We start from the raw sequence: 22,408 nt of genomic DNA on the forward strand, positions 1-22,408 counted from the left end.
AAGTTCATGTAACATAATTATATATGTTAATTTGCTTGAAGTGAATTATGTAATTGTAAGGATATGATGTTGATGATAAATGCTAAATCTTATGTATGTATTTATGAGGGTCCAGTTAGAGGCTTTACGACCTCACCCCCTTATCAATGTGGTATTTTATAATGAAAATTCACGAGAATTATGTTGAATAGTTCACAAGTGTGAAACTAAAGAGTACAGTAGTGAAATAATTAATAATGCAGATGGAGTTAAAAATAGTTTGACAAGTGAATACAGTTTTGAAAAAGATATCAGATTATTCTAAAGATCATTCAGATTACGTAATGTCACGGTTAAAGAAAAAGTTAACCTTGGCTAATCGACTTATTCCGATATGATGTCTAAAGTATGTGGTTGCTGAAGTTTTTCCTGAATTGGTTTTCGTTAGTGAATGGAATGATGTAGGGTTCATGATGATAGAATTAGTCAGAGAAATGATAATTGAATAGTAAAGATGTCTGTGTGTGTGACAATTATAGTTGAAATGAATATGATGATCTTTTCTGGGTATTATATATATTCTTTTATCATCAAATATATGTGTTTGGTTGTTCAGTTTTTGATGGAGTTCTTATGTTGTGAGAATGCTAGCTAACTATGATGTTAGACAAAAGCCCTGTTGGTCTGGTTGATTTATGATCAGTATTTCTTCATCTCTTTGGAATTTTATTCTAATATGTTGGAATGAAGTCGATGGTAAAAATTTATATGAGACTATTCTTATGTTTCTACTGATTATGATTTTATTTTATACATGCGGAAAATATATTATCTTTGTTATGATGTTTTTAGTAGGTAAGCAGTGTTTTTCTTTTGGCTTTCTCTGAAGAATTATCAAGATCTTTATTATATTCTTGTGTGTTAGATGTGCTAGTGATTGCAAGAGCGCTACATAAAGATTTTTGAGTTCAAGCCGAATATCAAGAGCATTCAGGATTATTGCAGTCAGTGATAATACTAGTGTGATATGAGATAGAATGGCTATAGATTTCGAATTGGGATTGTCATTAACATCAGAAAGGAAAATGTTATTTAGTTTATGGTTAATCATTTCACAAAGAAAGATCTGTATGATCATTTCAAGAGGTACTGAGTTTTTTTATTTGATGATCACTAAGTATATGTGTTCCTAAGAGGGTAATTTAGAATTTTGACAATAAGTTCCAACATTTATTCCAGAGTTCAAAGGTGACTGGAAAAAAAATAATAATAATATTCGAGGTTAAACCGAATTGTGATTTTGAGAAGTTAGTAAAAGTGTTTCATGAATATTGAAAGCAACTTTTTCTAATAAGATTTTCGGGGACGAAAATCCCTAAAGGGGGGGAGAGTTGTAATGACTTAATTTTCAAGTGGTGTCGAACAAGTGATTTGAGATCACTAAATCCGACAAATAAGTAGGAAATATTATTAATTTAGTGAGTATAAGTTAAATGTGAAGTTAGGAATTTTTTTTTTAAAATAGTGAATAGCGTACTAAAAATAAATATTAAAATAATTAGAATCGAAAAACGAGGTATTAAGACCTCGGGAATTTTAAATCGAGCCATAAATATTTTTATAAATATTTATGGAGCGTTAATAAGTTAGTATTAAAGTTTCGTCAAGAAATTTTAAAGTTCTGATAGTTAATTGAACAAAAAGGACTAAATTGTATCAAATGCAAAATTGTGAGAAATGATTAAATAGCTTAAATGATAAAAGAAAGAGGGTTTAAAAGGAAAATAGACCCAAGGTCTCTTTGGGCTGGACGGCAAGGCATGAAATCAGCAAGAAAATAAGGAGAATTAAGGGCAAAATTGGAAAATTGCAAAATTTACTTAATAAAGCTAGGACTAAAGTGGAATTATCTAGATTTCTCTTTATTTTTCTGCATTCTCATCAGCAAAAACACCATGGAAGAGTTCCTTCAAGCTGGTTTTTCATATTTTTACTTCAAGTAAGTTCAATTCTTGATTATTTCTTGAAATTTTTGTGTTTTTATGACTTTTACAACTAGGTCCACTTGTTGAATTTATTAGTTTTTAATTCTATGAAAGAAATTGAAAGTTGCTATGAATATGTGCTGGAACTATATGATGATTTGGCATGGAATTAGAGCTTTAAATTGTTTATATGCTGATTTTATTGAAAGAATTGAATAGAAAGTGAATGTTTAGGACCTAATTGTAAAAGAGTTTGAAGTTAAAGTTTCATGTGGAAATTCTGAATTTCAATAGTTATGAAATAACTTCTAATGTCTAGGAAAAGTATTAATTGAGAAAATTATCTTAATTGAGGGGTTAATTGAGTAAGGACTGAATTGTATGAATTGTGAAATTTGGGGAAAAATGGAAATCAACACTTTGCACTAAAACTGTTTTGGACAGTAGCAGTAGTGTAACTTTTAAAAATCACCAAAAATTTTATAAATAGAATTAGAGGATGAATAAAATATGAAATTAAAGCTTATTGAGTCTAGTTTATTATAGAAGAAATTATGTAAGCAATGGAATTGTAAATCATGAGATATGATAAATTTTGTGAGACAAGGTCAGAATGATTTCGGGTTCCCCTATTCTGAATTTGAAAAATCATCAAAAATTGGATAAAAACAATTAGGGGCTTAAATTTATATTTTTATAATCCTGAATGAGTCTATTTTCAAGATAAACAAACGAGGACATCATTCGAATTCTGTACGAGAAGATAATTAATTTTTAGTGAAGAAGGGTCGGAACTGTCAGACAGCAGAACATGGGAGATTTCAATGAATAAACTGTATTAATTGGCCCAACCAAAAATTATGAAATTTTTATGGCAAGAAAACATATGAGTCTAGTTTCTGGGAAAATTTATGGATCTTAATTTCGAGTTCTGTAGCTCAAGATAAAAATGATTTAGTGACTATGACACGGATGGACAGCTTGAATATTCACATAAGTAAATAGTGAAAATTATGGATGATGTTACTTACAAGTGTGTTATTTATACTAAGGATGTGGATGGAGAGGAGGAGGAGGAAAAGTAAATATATATATATGAATGACTTGATCACATGCCCGATTATAATCGATAAATGTTGAATTAGAAATGATATAATGTTTTATTTGGAATATTTATTATGAAATTATGAATATCGTTATAATACAAAAATCGTACTTGTGAGTTTGTATAACTAAATTTTAGTGACCATTTGTTAATTTTATGAATTTCATGATGTGTTATTTTATATGTATTGATGATAAAATCGTGAATAATGTAAAAACATGAAAATTGAATAAATGATCAAATTGAGCATTACAATTCAGTGACAAGATGAATTGAAGGAAAAGACCATGGTTGGACTATGGCAACAAGTGATAAGTGATAGCTTCGGCTACACTTATCTGATCAATGACAAGTGAAAGTGATAAGTGATAGCTTCGGCTACACTTATCTGATCAAGGACAAATGAAAGTGATAAGTGATAGCTTCGGCTACACTTATTTGATCAAGGATAAGTGAAAGTGATAAGTGATAGCTTCGGCTACACTTATCTGATCAAAGACAAATGAAAGTGATAAGTGATAGCTTCAGCTACACTTATTTGATCAAGGACAAATGGCAAGTAAAAAGTGGTAGCTTCGGCTACCTGATCAATGAAAAGTGGTAGCTTCGGCTACCTGATCATCGGTTACTTGATTAGTGAAAAATGGTAGCTCCGGCTACCTGATCAGTGAATAGTGATAGCTTCGGCTACAAGTGACAAGTGATTTCTGTGTAAGACCATATCTGGGATAAGACATTGGTGTGATATGTGTATAAAATGTAAGACCATAGCTGAGCTATGGCATTCTAGTGAAAAGACCATAGCTATGCTATGGCATCAGTGAAATTCAGTGCATACCGGTGCAGACCAATTCCATAAGATGTTCACTAATTTGAAAAAGTTTGGTAAGTATTACATGGAATTATGTGACATAAGGAAATAGGAGTTGATGAGACATGAGCATAAAACCCGATTGATGAATGAGTTCATTTGTGATTATATATTTCTACGCCTTGAGTGTATTATCTGTATGAATTGGTATTCCAAATGAGTTAATGAGAAAACTTCTAGTATGAAATAATCTGAGTTCAAATGAAATATCATAAAACGCACACAAAATACATTGGTATGTCTTGTATATGCTATTTGAATTCATGAATGTGGAAAGTAAATGTATGTGGAAATAAGAGATGATGATATCTGTACATGGAATTTATTGATGAATACGTACATCCAAATTTATATGATAGATTTTAGTGTACATTGAAATTGGGCTCAATAAGTGATTTGGCAATTTAAATCGTAATTGGCTGGGAGAGTTAGTGAATTGCATATTTATGAATTGTTACACGTATTTGTCTGAAATACGAGGAAGTGATGGTAATTGATACATGTAAATTTGAGACTATGATATATATATAAAAACATGGAATATGTTTGATAAATGTGTTCATTTATAACTACGGAATTATGTACCTCATGTGTGTTTTTTGTATAAAGATGATATTTCAAAGACTTTAGTGAATAAAGCTTAAATACGAAATAGTATGAAATCGAGACAAGTTGTTATGAAAATGTATTTAAATTATCTATAAGTGTTTCGTGCTTCTCGGTAATGCCTCGTACTCTATTCCAGCGACAGATACGGGTAGGGGTTGTTACATACCACCTACGATCCAAGAGCCTTACATACTCAGTGATAAAGTTCCATGGCTCCAGCCACAATCCTCAGAGATACTTAGTAATAGTATCCTAGGAGTCAAAAGGCTATGAGTGTTCACATTGTTTCTAGTTCCTAAAATCATTCAAGCCATCTAGTAGGTTTGCAGGTACATATCCCATTGCACCTTTATCATGAAGGCAATAACGAAATATCCTCAAAGAGAGATGTCTTGAGAAACGACCAAATGACCATTATGATTAAGAATATTATATAATTGTTAGCCCAATCATTAATCTCCTCCACCTTCAGATGATATAGAAAGCATGAGGGCATTGGCCTAGCTTCAACTCCACCAAAAATATACTTTTTAGGGTCTAGCTTTAGTTTTACCACCCTTCTAAAGATGAGTTTTTCATTCCCTCCCTTAGAACAACAAAATAAAACCCTTGGTGGTTTTCTTTCTCCTAAAGGGCGTACATGTTGGGAAATGTGCTCATATTGTAGTAAACATGCAACTGTTTTCTATTTATTTGAATGATGAATAAATAAATAAAATTAATTTCACATTTCACTATTATGTCTTTTGTATTTATGCATTTTATGTTTTGCATGCATAACGAAATTGTGACAAACAAATATTAACTCATGGATTGTCTAAGTTCAAACTGAAGATAATTGGTATTGTAAGAACGTTTACATTGCGAGAAAGATAACTTACTTCAGTAGATAAGCTAAATAAGTTTGTAATCCTGTAAAAGAATTGAAGTGAGCATTTGATTTAAATACTGAAAAGGATTGCTATGTTGTCTACAATTTTAATTGGGGAGATGATTAGTCTTAACTATCAGAGCAATTGACTCCACGGGTAGAGATATAGATGTATTCATTGGTAGAATGATATATTGGACTAGACCCAAGATGAATTAATTTTGAATCAGTTTGTGAATTAATTCACTTGTGACGTTCATGGTGTGATTTACCTACATCTTGAGTTAGTCACTGACCATGCGTATGCAAATCATGTGCTTTGATATAAGTGTAGGGTTATGCTCTAAAGATGATCGAGCCCATAGCTAAAATGTTGGGTATATGATTTGTGTATGGCATGACTTTACTAGCAACAGTGGAATTTATAGTCCAATTAAAAAGTTAATGATATTCTCTCATTGATATTATGTGGATTGATAAATATGGAACGTGGCCACAGGTTGCTTATTCTTGAAGGAGTAATTTATCACAATCATTTGTTGATAGTGATCATATTAATCATTAGGAAGACACAATGGTGACAATGAGATAAAATAGGATTGTGTTGAGTGAACAGATTTAACTCAAAGGAATCAATGATATCATATGAGGGTAACACACACATGATAAGGTCATTGGACAAATCAGTTGGATGAATTGCTTTCGTAAATAGTATACAACAAAGAGTTTTCAATCATGGTACTTCTTGTGGATTGACTCCATGAATAAGTAATTGTGAATTATTGGAACAATACTTCTGGACATAATTGCAATTACTAGAGCCTAATTGTATATATCCGATTGGTCCCTCCACTAGCTCAATAAAAGCTCGATCGGACTGCATTTGAATAAGAAGAAACTTCTATGACTTTGGAAATAATTTAACTGAGTCGATTTATTCGATGTGGAATTAAATTAAGTGGTCATGATAATTGTTTAGCTAGAGAATTTGATTAAAGAATTTTTTAAAAAATTTAATTTGGAAAATCTAAGTAATTTTAGAAAATTTAATTTTGATCAAGTAAAATTAAATTAATCAAATTAATTAAAATTAATATGATATTTTTAAAAATTAATTTTCAAGTCAGACAATTGGCCTAATGGGTAATTGAACTTGAAAATTGGATCTGAGATCGTAAATTGGGTATGGATCCCAAAAACAAGACCAAGACCCAAAAAATGGTCGAACTGGGCCTGGTATGTGAAGTTGGACTGATGGTCCAACCGGTGGCTAGACCGGACCGGTCGGGTTGTCACTAACCCAAACTGAACTGGTAGTAGCTGAATCGGCTTGGGGTGCCGTAAAGGTGTCGCACCTGCATCACTGAACACGACGGCTGTGATGGCAGTGTCCCGGTGGCTGGCAATAGTTGGTCTTCGGTAGTTAAGCAGTGAAAGTGTTACATTCCTACTGAGACTTTACCAGAGAATTTGATTTTAGATTAACTATTCCAAAAATAATAATAGTTTAATAGTTTGATATTAAAATAAATTTAATATTTTATCTTAATAGCATTTTATTAACTTATTATTAAATTGATTATTTTATTATTAAATTTAATCTGATATTTATGTTGATAAATATTATATTAATTTAATATTAAAGTGATTAAGTTTAATTATAGTTGAACTCTTTAAATTTCTTGTAATGAACCGAAAGTTACGGTATCGGAAATTGAGTCTTGAGTATCAAGTTTCGTGAAATTTATTCATGAATATTTATTAGAAATATTTATGAATTATAGTTGAATGGTTATTTAATGTTTGATTAAGTTAAGTAGCTTGAATTTAGAATAATGACTAAATTGCATACGGTATAAAAGTTTAATTATAGATTAAAGATTAGTAAAAGGGACTAATCTAGCAATTAGACCCTAAGTGCCATGTGTGTGAATGTATGATATAACATGTGTAATAGTTGGTATATATGTGTAATAGCTATAAGATATTTTATGTTATAGCTATTACACATGTTAATTATATATTTATTATAGGTTAATAATAATATAATATAGTATAATGAATAAAGAATAATGAGTAAAGAAACATAGAAAGAGTTACAGAGAGCAAACGTGAGAAAGAAAGAAGGAAAGAAAGAAAGAAATAGAAAAGGAAATTTGAGGATTAAGGCCCTAAAGTTTAATTGGTAAGTTGTTTTAGCTCATTTTCTTATGATTTTTATGTTTATGGATGTCTAATTCAAAGTTCTACATGTATGAGGTTAAAATGAAGAAAAATAGAAAATTTTAGATATTGATTTAGTTGAATAAATTGAGGTTTTATGGGTTAAATTGATAGGAATTGAAGTTAGAAGTGAAAATTGAGTGATTTATTAAAAGAATTCTAAGTTAGGTTTAAATAGAGATTAAGTTGAATAGAGCTCAAAATTTATGTTTTATAATGAATTTTTATGAGTTAGAAATTGTTAATGAGTTGATTAAAAGAGAATATGAAGCTTAAGTTAAAGAAAAAAAGATTAGTAATGGAAAAAGGACGAAATTGGAATTTTTGTAAAAGTTTGATAGAAAGTGAAAATGTGTTTTATGAATTATTATATTGATGATTTTTAATTGTATGATTGTTAGTAGCAAACGTAGCACCGGATACGTCATCAAAGAAGGGAAAAGAGAAAGTGAACGAAGATATCGATTAAATTCGATAAATAGTGGTTTGTATTTCTATAAACCGAGCTTAATCGTTATTGCTATATTTGATATTTATATTGTATGAAAATGTGAATGAGGTAAGTATTTTTACCATATTGAAATGAATGTGATTTTGAATACCCTATTAACAAAGGTCGGGCTAGTCGGATATAGTTGACATGTCATAGGAATTGGAAGTATTGGGATATTTCGACATTGAGTCGATGAGTCACTATGTGTCGACTCTTGTTAAAGTTCGGATTTGTTCCGATGAAGTACTTTGTGTACTATAATGTTAAAGTTCGAATTTGTTCGATGAAGCACTATGTGCTTATCCCGGAGTGTGGGTTGGATCCGTGTATCCGTTAGTGTCCGAGTTATGTTAATAAGGGTAAATAAAGTAAAGGTTATTAAAGTCTTGATTGATATTGAATAATAGCAATAATGTGTTTGAATTACCATGTCTTAAAGTTGATTAAGCTATTGTTTATAGAAATACCACTGAGAGTATTCTCAGCATACGGTTTGTTTCGTCTTGCGCAGGCTAGGTACGAAAGTATAAGGACTCAAAGATACAAGCCGATCCCCAAACTCAAATTGGTGAAGTTTCTATCTTTTGGAAAATGGCATTGTACCTAGAATGTCTTTAAGTTATTTTGAAAGTATCTAAGTTGTTAAATGATATTTTGGTATGTTTTGTAAATGTTACCAAAACCTTAAGTATGGTATGTTTTGATATGTTAGTGAAGAGTAATAAGAGGAATTGTTGGTAAATGTTGTAGAGAGAAGAAATGAAGATGTTATAAACTTAGTTATCAACATTTTATACTAAAACAGATTTGGACAGTAACAGTAGTCCAACTTTGAAAATATACCAAAAATAGTATAAAGTGAATTAGATGATGAATAAAATATGTAATTGAAGATTAATGAATCTATTTTTATATGGAAGAAACAAAATAGGTAAAAGAGTTGTGTTTTATGAGATATTTACGTTTTGGTGAAATAGGGTTAGAACAATTTCTGGATTCCCTATTCTGACTTTAGAAATTCACCATAAATTGTGTATTAAGAATTAGGACTCAAACTTTATTTTTATGGATTCCTTATTGAGTCTATTTTTAATTGAAACAAATGGCATAGTCATTGGATTTCTGTACAGGAAGCAATTTGATTCGTAGTGCACAAGGGTCAGAGTAGCCGAACCCTGAAACATGGGAGACTTCTTCTAATAAACTGTACTAATTGGCCTGACCAAAAATTCTAGAAAAAAATTAGTAAGTAGATATATGAGTCTAGTTTCAGGGAAAATTTACAGAATTGGATTTCGAGTTTCGTAACTCGAGATATGATTTTTTTAGCAACCGTGACGCAGATGGATAGTTTACTACGAAAACTGTTTAAGTGCTATGATAAGTTTTGTAATGTCTCCTGCTTGACTCCGGCAACAGTCTCGGGTAGGGGGACGTTACAATATTGATTGGTATCAGAGCTATTTAGGTTTAGTCGGTTCTAGGACTAAATCGAATGTCAATGTGAATCTAGAGGTACATGCCATTACTGAGTCAAATTTGTGTTGGGATTGGATGCTGATATGTTTGTTGAATATTTTTGTTTTATAGCATTAAGAATGTCTGATAAAAGCATTGAGGATACTGATCATGAGATGTATAGTGAAGATGATGAACCGTATAATGTGAATGAATCGGAGTCTGCAACTCCAAGTGTGAATCCAGTGGGAAATCAACCGAATGTTGGAAGTGATAATACTGAAGTCTTTAGAATAATCGCCGATGCCCTTCAAAAAGCGGTAGGAACTATGCTTGCTACATCCTCTATCCCTACTACCCAAGAGCTCCAATTAAAGAATTGAGAAAATATAGAGCTACAGAATTTTTGGGTGCAAAGGAATTGATTCGACTCTCGCTGAAAATTGGTTAAAGACTACAAAGAGAGTTCGAAGCAACTTGAATGTACACCACAAGAAAGCTTAGCGTGTGTTGTCTCATTACTGCAAGAGGAAGCTTTAGTATGGTGGGAATCGGTGATTCGAATGTACTTGAGGAACAGATAAGTTGGGACTTCTTTCAAAAGAGTTTCAAAATAAGTATTTGGGAGAAATGTACATAGAGGACAAAAAAGAGTTCTTAACACTGAAACAAGGTGAGATGCTTATAGTGGATTATGAACGATAATTTCTGAGATTGAGCAGATATGCCACTGAGTTTGTACCAACTGAAGCCGACCGATGTAAAAGATTTTTAAGAGGATTACGTGATAAATTTAGACTACAGTTGATGCCTTTTAGAATCACTGAGTTTGCGGATTTAATGGAAAGAGCTAAGATGATTGAACAAATTCTCGGAAGGGATAAAAAGTCTGAAGTTGCTCATTCGACTGAAAAACGTCCCGGAATGGTTAGTTCAAGTCCGCAGCCTAAGCGGTCAAAGGAATCACGAGGTAATTAGAGATTTAGTTCTCGATCGGAAGTGAGTGATCGAGGTCGGAAAAGATGACTATCAGTGTCTCTGGCGAGATCCAAGTCCGATTCGAATCTGAAATTCCAATATGTGAGCATTGTGGAAACCGACACAAAGAGGAGTGTAGAAAGTTGATGGAGGTTGTTTCGTTGTGGAGCTACCGATCACTTTATTAAAGATTGCCCAAAGATATCCGGAACAACACCGACAGAGTGCAAAGATCTGAATTTGCTTCCAGAGGTCGGGATCGGGCAAGTAGTTCGTTTGCTAGAGGTGGTACTAGAAGAACTAGTGAGAGTGCTACACAACAATCAAGCTAGAGCTCCAGCTCGAGCATATGTTATGAGGACTCGAGAAGAGAAAGATGCTCACGATGTGGTGACAGGTATATTCTTATTGAATTCAACACCCGTTTATGCTTTAATAGACCCTGGGTCATCACATTCATATGATCAAGGCTGGTAAGCCCATCGGTCCACACGGTTGTCCATGTACCAGTAGAAGATTCAGCAGCTACCGCGGCCCCTGCTTCCTTAATACGAAAGTAGTTGAGACAAAAAAAAAATTAGAGTTTGAATTGTCTAAAGTTATGATAGAAGTGTCTAGTCTACTGGGACAAACTACTTTAGTGAACCATATATGTCGAAGATGTTCGTTAATGATTCAAGATAGAATATTCCCTGTTGATCTGTTGATTATGCCATTTGGCGACTTTGATGTTATTTTGGGAATGGATTGGTTATCAGAACATGGAGTGATTTTAGACTGTTATAAGAAGAAGTTTATTGTTCGAATGAAAGTGAAGATAGAATTGAAGTAAATGGTATTCGGACTAGTGGATCAATTCGTATTGTTTGACCATTAAAGCTAGCAAGCTTCTTCATCGAGGTTGTAATGCTTTCTTAGCATATGTGATTAATTCGGATTCAGTTGAAAGTCGATGTAGTAAAATTGATTTGTATGTGAATTTTTGATGTATTCCCGAGGAATTACCCGGATTACCCCGATCGAGAGGTAGAATTTGTGATTGAAGTCTACCAGTGCATGATCCGTATCGATACCTCCGCATCTGTATGGCACCTCTTGAGCTAAAGGAATTAAAAGTACAGTTGCAAGACTTATTGGACGAGAGTTTTATACGACCTAGTACATCACCATGGGGAGCTCCAATGTTATTTGTTAAGAAGAAAGATGGGTCGATGCGGTTGTGCATTGATTATCGACAACTCAACAAATTGATGTCAAGAACAAGTATCCACTTCCTCGAATAGATGATTTGTTTGATCAACCGAAAGGAGCTTCGTATTTTCAAAGTTGATCTAAGGTCGGGATACTATCGGTTGAAAGTAAAAGAGTGCGACATATTGAAGACGGCATTCGCAATGCGAGGTATGGGCATTATGAATTTTAGTTATGCCATTTGGATGACAAATGCCCTGCCGCTTTTATGGATCTTATGAATCGGATTTTTCAGCCATACTTGGATCAGTTCGTAGTAGTTTTTATCAACGATATTTTGGTGTATTCCAAGTCAAAAAAAGACCATGAGCAACATCTCCAGATTGTTTTGCAAATACTACGAGAAAAGTAATTGTACGGAAAATTGAGCAAGTGTGAATTCTAGTTATCAGAAGTTGTGTTTCTTGGTCATGTCGTATCAGCGGATGGAATTATAGTGGATCCAAAGAAGATTGAAGCAGTTATTCAGTGGAAAGTTCCTAAGAATGTATCAGAGGTACGAAGTTTTCTCGGATTGGCTGGTTACTATCGAAGATTCGTCAATGGATTTTCAAAGATAGCCTTACCGATGACCAAGCTACTACAGAAGAATATTCCATTTGTTTGGAATGAGCAATGTCAGAAAAGTTTTGAAGCATTAAAACGAATGTTAACAGAGGCACCGGTGTTGACTTTACCGTAATCGAAAGAGATTTTGTAGTGTACAAGTGATGCTTCATTGAGTGGATGGGATGTGTCTTGATGCAGAACGGGAAAGTCATTGCTTATGCTTCAAGGCAACTGAAACCGCATGAACGCAACTATCCAACTCATGATTTAGAATTAGCAGCTGTAATTTTTGCCTTGAAGATTTGGAGGCACTATCTTTATGGTGAAAAGTGCTATGTTTATACGGATCATAAAAGTTTGAAGTATCTGCTTTCACAAAAAGAATTGAATCTGAGACAAAGGCGTTGGATAGAGCTTCTGAAAGACTATGATTGTGTCATAGACTATCATCCAGGGAAGGCTAATATAGTAGCCGACACACTGAGTAGAAAAGCCGCGATTGAATTACGAGCAATGTTTGCACAACTTAGTATCACTGAAGATGGAAGCCTTTTGGTGAATTAAGAATAAAGCCGTAATGTTTGATCGAATCGGATCAACACAGTTAGAAGATGATAAGTTGTTAAAGAAAAGAGAGATGATTCGAATGATACAACAAAAATTTTAGCATTGATGGAAATGGTCATCTAAGATTTCAGAATCGACTTTGCATTCTGAATAATTCGAGTTGAAAGAGTTAATTCTTCGAGAAGCTCATAATAGTCCATTTGCATTTCATCCGGAGGTATGAAAATGTATCGTGATTTGCGTGAATTGTATTGGTGGTCGGAATGAAAAGGATATAACGAATATGTGGCAAAGTGTTTGACTTGTCAACGAGTGAAGGCAGAACATCAAGTTCCATCGGGATTACTTCAACCCATCAATATTCCTGAATGAAAATAGGACCGAATAACGATGGACTTTGTGACGGGATTACCGATGTCTACAAGTAAAAAGAATGCTATTTGGGTAATAGTTGATCGACTTACGAAGTCAGCTCATTTCTTAGCTGTGAGAACCGATTGGTCGTTAAAGAAACTTGCTGAGGTTTATGTTCGGGAAATCATTAGATTACATGGTATTCCAAAATCAATAATTTCTGACAGAGATCCAAGGTTTAGTACAGCTTTTCATCCACAGACTGATGGTCAATCTGAACGGGTAATACAAATTTTAGAAGATATGCTTCGAGCCTGTATGATTGATTTTGAGTCTAACTGGAATATTATTTGTCATTAGCTGAATTTGTGTATAATAATAGTTTCGATCAAGTATCTGAGATGGCACCGTATGAGGCTTTGTATGGACGAAGATGCCGATCACCCGTATGTTGGACAGAACTGAATGAGAATAAGATGATTGGACCTGAATTGGTTCAAGAAACGAAAAGTACAATTAAGAAAATTTGGGAAAGATTGAAAACTGCTTTTGATAGACAGAAATCGTATGCATATTTGAAACGACGGGATATTGAATACTCAGTCGGGGATAAAGTATTTTTAAAGGTTTCACCTTGGAAGAAAATTCTAAGATTTGGTCAAAAAGGAAAATTAAGTCCTCGTTTTATTGGGCCTTACAAAGTTATTGAGAGAATTGGACCAGTAGCGTATCGATTGGCCTTACCTCCTGAACTACAGAAAATGCACGATGTCTTCCATGTTTCTATGCTAAGAAGATATCGATCAGATCCTTCACATGTTATTACTACCGAGAATGTAGAGATTCGACCTGACTTATCGTATAAAGAAGAACCAGTTGAGATTCTAGCACGAGAGGTAAAAGAATTACGTAATAAACGTATTCCTTTAGTAAAAGTGCTATGGCGAAGTCACAGTGTTGAAGAAGCTACATGGGAACCAGAAGAAACGATGAGATCTCAATACCCCCATCTCTTTTCAGGTAAATTTCGAGGACGAAATTTATTAAGGGGGAGAGAATTGTAATGAACCGAAAGTTACGGTATCGGAAATTGAGTCTTGAGTACTATTTCCGTGAAATTTATTCATGAATATTTATTAGAAATATTTATGAATTATAGTTGAATGGTTATTTAATGTTTGATTAAGTTAAGTAGCTTGAATTTAGAATAATGACTAAATTGCATACGGTATAAAAGTTTAATTATAGATTAAAGATTAGTAAAAGGGACTAATCTAGCAATTAGACCCTAAGTGCCATGTGTGTGAATGTATGATATAACATGTGTAATAGTTGGTATATATGTGTAATAGCTATAAGATATTTTATGTTATAGCTATTACACATGTTAATTATATATTTATTATAGGTTAATAATAATATAATATAGTATAATGAATAAAGAATAATGAGTAAAGAAACATAGAAAGAGTTACAGAGAGCAAACGTGAGAAAGAAAGAAGGAAAGAAAGAAAGAAATAGAAAAGGGAAATTTGAGGATTAAGGCCCTAAAGTTTAATTGGTAAGTTGTTTTAGCTCATTTTCTTATGATTTTTATGTTTATGGATGTCTAATTCAAAGTTCTACATGTATGAGGTTAGAAAAATAGAAAATTTTTAGATATTGATTTAGTTGAATAAATTGAGGTTTTATGGGTTAAATTGATAGGAATTGAAGTTAGAAGTGAAAATTGAGTGATTTATTAAAAGAATTCTAAGTTAGGTTTAAATAGGGATTAAGTTGAATAGAGCTCAAAATTTATGTTTTATAATGAATTTTTATGAGTTAGAAATTGTTAATGAGTTGATTAAAAGAGAATATGAAGCTTAAGTTAAAGAAAAAAGATTAGTAATGGAAAAAGGACGAAATTGGAATTTTTGTAAAAGTTTGATAGAAAGTGAAAATGTGTTTTATGAATTAGTATATTGATGATTTTAATTGTATGATTGTTAGTAGCAAACGTAGCACGGATACGTCATCAAAGAAGGGAAAGAGAAAGTGAACGAAGATATCGATTAAATTCGATAAATAGTGGTTTGTATTTTTATAAACCGAGCTTAATCGTTATTGCTATATTTGATATTTATATTGTATGAAAATGTGAATGAGGTAAGTATTTTTACCATATTGAAATGAATGTGATTTTGAATACCCTATTAACAGTGTCGGGCTAGTCGGATATAGTTGACATGTCATAGGAATTGGAAGTATTGGGATATTTTGACATTGAGTCGATGAGACACTATGTGTCGACTACTGTTAAAGTTCCGGATTTGTTCCGATGAAGTACTTTGTGTACTATAATGTTAAAGTTCCGGATTTGTTCCGATGAAGCACTATGTGCTTATCCTGGAGTGTGGGTTGGATCCGTGTATCCGTTAGTGTCCGAGTTATGTTAATAAGGGTAAATAAAGTAAAGGTTATTAAAGTACTGATTGATATTGAATAATAGCAATAATGTGTTTGAATTACCATGTCTTAAAGTTGATTAAGCTATTGTTTATAGAAATACCACTGAGAGTATTCTCAGCGTCACGGTTTGTTTCGTCGCATGCAGCTAGGTACGAAAGTATAAGGACTTAGCATACAAGCCGATCCCCAAACTCAAATTGGTGAAGTTTCTATCTTTTTGGAAAATGGCATTGTACCTAGGATGTCTTTAAGTTATTTTGAAAGTATCTAAGTTGTTAAATGATATTTTGGTATGTTTTGTAAATGTTACCAAAACCTTAAGTATGGTATGTTTTGATATGTTAGTGAAGAGTAATAAGAGGAATTGTTGGTAAATGTTGTAGAGAGAAGAAATGAAGATGTTATAAACTTAGTTATCAACATTTTATACTAAAACAGATTTGGACAGTAACAGTAGTCCAACTTTGAAAATATACCAAAAATAGTATAAAGTGAATTATATGATGAATAAAATATGTAATTGAAGCTTAATTAATATATTTTTATATGGAAGAAACAAAATAGGTAAAAGAGTTGTGTTTTATGAGATATTTACGTTTTGGTGAAATAGGGTTAGAATAATTTCTGGATTCCCTGTTCTGACTTTAGAAATTCACCATAAATTGTGTATTAAGAATTAGGACTCAAACTTTATTTTTATGGATTCCTTATTGAGTCTATTTTTAATTGAAACAAATGGCATAGTCATTGGATTTCTGTACAGGAAGAAATTTGATTCGTAGTGCACAAGGGTCAGAGTAGCCGAACCCTGAAATAGGGGAGACTTCTTCTAATAAACTGTACTAATTGGCCTGACCAAAAATTCTAGAAAAAAATTAGTAAGTAGATATATGAGTCTAGTTTCAGGGAAAATTTACAGAATTGGATTTCGAGTTTCGTAACTCGAGATATGATTTTTTTAGCGACCGTGACGCAGATGGATAGTTTACTACGAAAACTGTTTAAGTGCTATGATAAGTTTTGTAATGTCTCCTGCTTGACTCCGGCAACGGTCTCGGGTAGGGGGACGTTACATTTCTAAAGATATTTTTTTGATTTACAATTTGACTCAAAAGTTTAGAGAAATTATGAAATTATCCCACTAGTAAAATTTTTGTGAATTTTTTTCTAATTCGAATTGAGTCTACACTCAGTAGACGTGAGCTTGAGGATAGTGAAGAAGACTACTCAGTCGAAGCGCTTATCCTACACGAATCGAAAAGGTACAATTTTAATTAAGCGTTTATTACTTTAGATATTATAACCAAGATCTTATTTTTAAAAAAAAATTAAAACTTTATTTTTCCTAAATTAATTTCCGTTGCCCATTCCAAACCCTTTTTTCCAAATCATGCCACTAAGAGCAGACAAAATAGAGAGAAAAACGTATCATTACCGCAAACATTTCAATACTTATTAAAATTTTTCATTATATATTCCAAATAATATGAAATGTAAAACATCCAATTAATAAGGTGGGACACAAACAACATTTTTCTTTCTCTTGCTACAAGCATTCAAGTTTAGATTCTTATAAACTGCTTTTGTACTAATAAAAGATGGAAACAGTGGAGATCATATAAAAGGAGGAGAATGTTTAAACTATATCTAAAAATCAAAATTGTATATTTGATGGATTAATAATGAATAAATATTATATAAATTCGTATACTATTAGTAAATTTCATTTGTTAAAAATATAGTTATTATTATTGTTTTGTTTTTATACTTTAAAATTATTTTTTAGTAGAAAAATAATTATTTATTTAATATCATTGATAATTTATAAATTCAAATTTATAATATGAAAGTGTGTCACGCACAAAATGTTAATAATGATGAGTTTGTGTAAAGCAAGCAAGAGCATGGAGCAAAAATGATGGATCCATTTATGGTGCCTAACTTTTGGGAATGTGTTTTTTAATTTCGTCATTTTACTATATTTTTCTCATTTTTAATATGAGACAATAATTTTTTTTTTTGTCTAAACTTGCTCCAAATTGAGTTTGGTCAACCGAGTTATTTGACTCTTCGGACATATTTAGTAACAAATTTTTCACGGCTTTTTATTTCATAGTTTTATAAGATTTATTATTTATTATTTTTATTTTTTAGTATAAACTAAAAGTATTTTCATCCGTTTTTATGTATAGTCTTATTCGGACTAAGGGTGGTATTCAAATAAAATCCTTCCAATAATGTCAATTTATTTTTAACTACTTAGTGAGATTCATTACTTTTTATCATTAAATGTTATACCATGTTGATTATATGGATGGCAAAATTACAAAGAAATATATAAATTAATTAATACTTTTTTAAATTTTTAATAATTTTAATAAACTAATAAAAATGTACACAATTATAGATAAAATAATACATAAAAAAAATAAGAAACGATTATTGATAAAATTTACACAATTATAAAATATCGGGTTTGTGGAGAAATTATAGGGAACTAGCTAGTGGGTAGATTTTCAAGCTTTGTGAAATTTCTAAAATATTTAATTTTATATCTTTTATATATAAATATAGTGATATTATTTTTCAACTAAGTTAATATCTGATTAATCTATGACGCTAAACACACTTAAAAAAATTATATTAGTACAAATGTGGAACAAAATATGTCTAATATAATGTTTTTTTACCTAAATAATATACAAAATTAATTAATTACAAAAGATATGGAAAACGTATTAATTACAAAAATAAGCATTTACTATAGTGTTCTGATAGTGCCACCTGACATATTGACGGTATCAAATTAAAATGTCATGACCTAAAATATTCAGGGACCTGATCTGTAAATTTCTTGTTTTGATTGGCAAGTGAAAAAAGCTTTAATTGTGTCGTCTGAGTTGCGACACCAAACTTTAAATAGGGTAAATTGTTTCATTAACCCCCTTATTTATTATTTTCTTTTATTCCCCTTTAATACCAAAAATAGAGAGACCTCTTACCAATTAGTCCAAAAAGTATTTTTGTAAAAAAAGCTGATTCAACTGGAAATATATTTTATTTAACTTTTGAAAAATAATTTATTTGTTCAAATTACGTCTAGCAATTAACAATATTCATAGTAGTTTTCTTTCACTCACATTATATTTGAAAACTATAAATTTAACTAATAATTATAATTTATACATAGTAAATTTTTCTAAAGTTTTTATAATTATAAATTATATAGTGTCCGTAAATCAAATTGATAATAAAATTATAATTATTTTTGAAAAATAAATAAAATTTATTTTCAGTTAGAATTGACTTTTTATAAAAATACTTTTGGTAGAAATTTTTTGGACTAATTGGTAAGAGGCCTTTCTATTTTCGGTGTTAAAAGGGAATAAAATAAAATAATAAATAATGAGGTTTTATGAAGCAATTTACTCTATTTAAAGTTTGGTGTCACTACACTGTCAGGCAGCACCCTTAAAAGCCCTTTTTCAATTGCCAATCAAAACGAAAAATTTACAGATCAAATTCCTGAATATTTTAGATCATATTTTAGTCTAGTGCCGCCAATATATCAGGCGACACTATCAGAACACTGTAGCAAATGCCTATTTTCATAATTAATCTATTTTCCATACCTTTTTCATAATTAATTATTTTTTATAATATTTGGATAACAAAACCTAATATAAACTAGAAATTGAACCCCAATTGTGGGTGAAAAGTAATAAAATATTAATAAAAATATGTATAAGAGAGGTAAAAAAAGGTATTGTTTTGGTATTAAAAAAAGATAAAATAACATTTAGTCCTTAAATTTGACAAAATTTTCACCTTGATCTATGAATTTTTTTGTCCACATTAGTTCTAGAACATGACAACTTTTTTCAATTTAATCCCTAAGCTTGGATTTCGTTAAGGTATAATGACATTCCACTCTAAGATTATACCATGTCATCACTTGAAATTTTATAAATATATATATATTTGATAACCATTTGCTATTTTTAGATTTTTTTAAAATTTTTCAAGTGATGATGTGGCATGATCTCAAAGTGTCATATTATCATACATTGATGAAATCTAAGTTCAGGGACCCGATTGCGTCACGGCTTGCATGCACCTAGACTTAAAATAATGCAATTAAATATGTTAATGAAGTGTTGTATCTGCAAGTGTACAAGTCAAATTATAATATAGTTAACTGCAACAAAACACTTTGGAAGTATTTTGAGGATCGTATCCAAGGGAGGTCCGCTTAAACAAAATTAATACTAAAGCCTAACATGCTAAGCTAAGTCTAGGCAGCTACTAATCTACTTATTGCAGTACGATTAAACACTAAAATTGAGATTTTAAAGTAAGAAGGTCTAAAGTGCATAAATAATAAAAATTCCAAATTAATAATCAAGATTAACATGCAGAAGGGTGATTAATGTCCATGGTTGTGATTAACCTAAAGTGGGAAATTTTACCAATTAATTAAGAATTAATCAAGTTAATACCTTTCGGCCCATAACTAAATTAATTAATCGACTTAATCCACTTATCTTTTCACCTGATGGAACTAAACCAGGCTAAGTTGAATTGATTCTAAGTAGAATACCCTTTTGGTCTCATTTACCTAAATGACTTCATAAAGTTGTTAATTCTAGGATTTAAGTACATTCAACAAAATCCAATTAATTGGTTTACGAACTGTAGCCTTAAGCTAACCACACTCACTTTAGTCAACCAACCTTCATAGGGATTTAATTATGAGTGATTCTATAAACGATTAATCTTACCCAATTATCAAACACCACAAACAGTGTAAAATAATAAAGAGTAAGAAATTCTCAGGAATTTCGGTGAATCCAAGACTTGTGATTGATTGAATGGCCACAATGATCTACAAAATATGTCGATTATTGCTTCAGAATGAAGCCCGAACAAAAAGAAAATAAAATGGAAATAACAAATGAAATTGAAAATAAATTAACTTGAAAACTGAAGAATAAAGAAACAATCCTTGGAAAAATTTGAAATCTACTAAACTATGAATTTAAAACCCTAAAACGAGCTCCCTAAAGTGATGGTTTAACATAATATTTATAGTCTAGGTGTATTTTGACCTAATTATGTCGATTATAATCTGAATTACAAGTTAAATGAGGCTGTTCGGACAAAAACACTCTTGTAGAATTTTTGGCTCATTGAGTTCAATGTCGTGACATTCACTGACCAATGTTGCGACTTTGTAGACAAATTACTCGATCTTTGGGACTGGGTTGAATGTCGCGACTTTACTATCCTAGTGTTGCGACTATGAGGCCAATAAGCTTGCCTTGTGGATCTTGGTTGAAATTTTGACTAAGTGTTGAGGCAGCTTCCAATGTTGCGACTTCCATGTTGAATGTTGCGACATTCAGGCTAAGCCGCTGACTCCTTGGCTTAAGTTGTTTCCTTCATACTCGATTAACTTGTTAGTTCCACCTTAGGTCTAAATCGACCTAATAGGTCATAAAATATCACAAGAAGCTCAATTTATTCAATTGTAACTAAACACTAAATACTTCTCAAAATAAATGAAAATAACACAAAAATGCTTGAATACAAGCTTCTTAAGTTGTGAAAAGAGCTTAATTTGTTGTAATAAATTACAGCAGATCAATACTAAAATTGGGAAAAGTTGACAGGTTCTAGGACTAAAGTGAAGCAAAGGTCTAAGGATCAAGTTGAAAAAAGTTACCAAATTCAAGGACTAAATATTATTTTATTCCCGGAAGAAACATCATTATGAAAGATTAAATTGTTTAAAATTAGTGGGAAAAGTTGGTTTAGTTTTAGCTTAATTGACATCATTATTGTTTATAATATATAACAAAAAGTGAGTTCAAGTGCTTTTAAGCATGTATTATCTCTAAATGTAAGATTTTAGGAGTTGCCCGTATGGCTTTAGAAATTAAAGACTATTTTTGTAAAAATGTATTTAATTAAAATTTGAAAAATAATTTTGAAATAAAATTAGAAAACAATAAAAATTTTACTTTCATTGAAAATATTTTATAAAAATAAGAGTTCTTAGATTTATTAATTAATTGTTCGTGATGCAAAATTCACTGAAATATATAGATATTTATATTTTCAACAAATTTTAAATATCAAAGATTCAAATACATATAAATGTAGTAAATTTTTTTTTTCGATATTTCTATTATAAAAAATTAGTGTACTAAACATGTTTTTCTATCTTCATTATTGAAATTAATATATATTTTAATTTCCAAACATGTTTTTCAATTTTCAAAAAAGTTAAAAAAATCAAAGGGAGCCTTATTATTAGTATGGATATAACAATAATTAACCATGAGGTGAGATGTGATAATTACTTACCTTGCCTCATCCCTTAGTCGTGAGATTGTAGTTCAATTCCGATCTATGAAAGTGAAACACATATCAAGGTCAATCTAGAGAATTAATTTCATCAGAAGTGAATACCTGATTTCGACTAATATTTTGTGTGCAACCAAAAATCTTGCTACTCGTTTCAAAATTAATTTAAATTAAGGTGTGAAATAGGTTGGGTATTGCGTGTGTATATATGTGTATTTCATCTTGGGTACTGGATATGGCATTTGATTACCTTGTCCGAATAAACTGAAAAAGCCAACTTATTTCAATTAAATTG

At 31.2% G+C, this 22,408-nt stretch overlaps 1 long non-coding RNA gene across 1 annotated transcript; it reads left to right on the forward strand.

The window, feature by feature from the left end:
* Positions 1 to 7,493: 7,493 nt before the first annotated feature.
* Positions 7,494 to 8,218, forward strand: LOC128293046 (uncharacterized). The gene is made up of 2 exons (XR_008283067.1): positions 7,494 to 7,605; positions 8,045 to 8,218. It is a non-coding gene; the product is annotated as an uncharacterized LOC128293046 (long non-coding RNA).
* Positions 8,219 to 22,408: the final 14,190 nt, after the last annotated feature.

Source organism: Gossypium arboreum, chromosome 5, assembly GCF_025698485.1.
Source record: "Gossypium arboreum isolate Shixiya-1 chromosome 5, ASM2569848v2, whole genome shotgun sequence".
Classification (NCBI taxonomy): Eukaryota; Viridiplantae; Streptophyta; class Magnoliopsida; order Malvales; family Malvaceae; genus Gossypium; species Gossypium arboreum.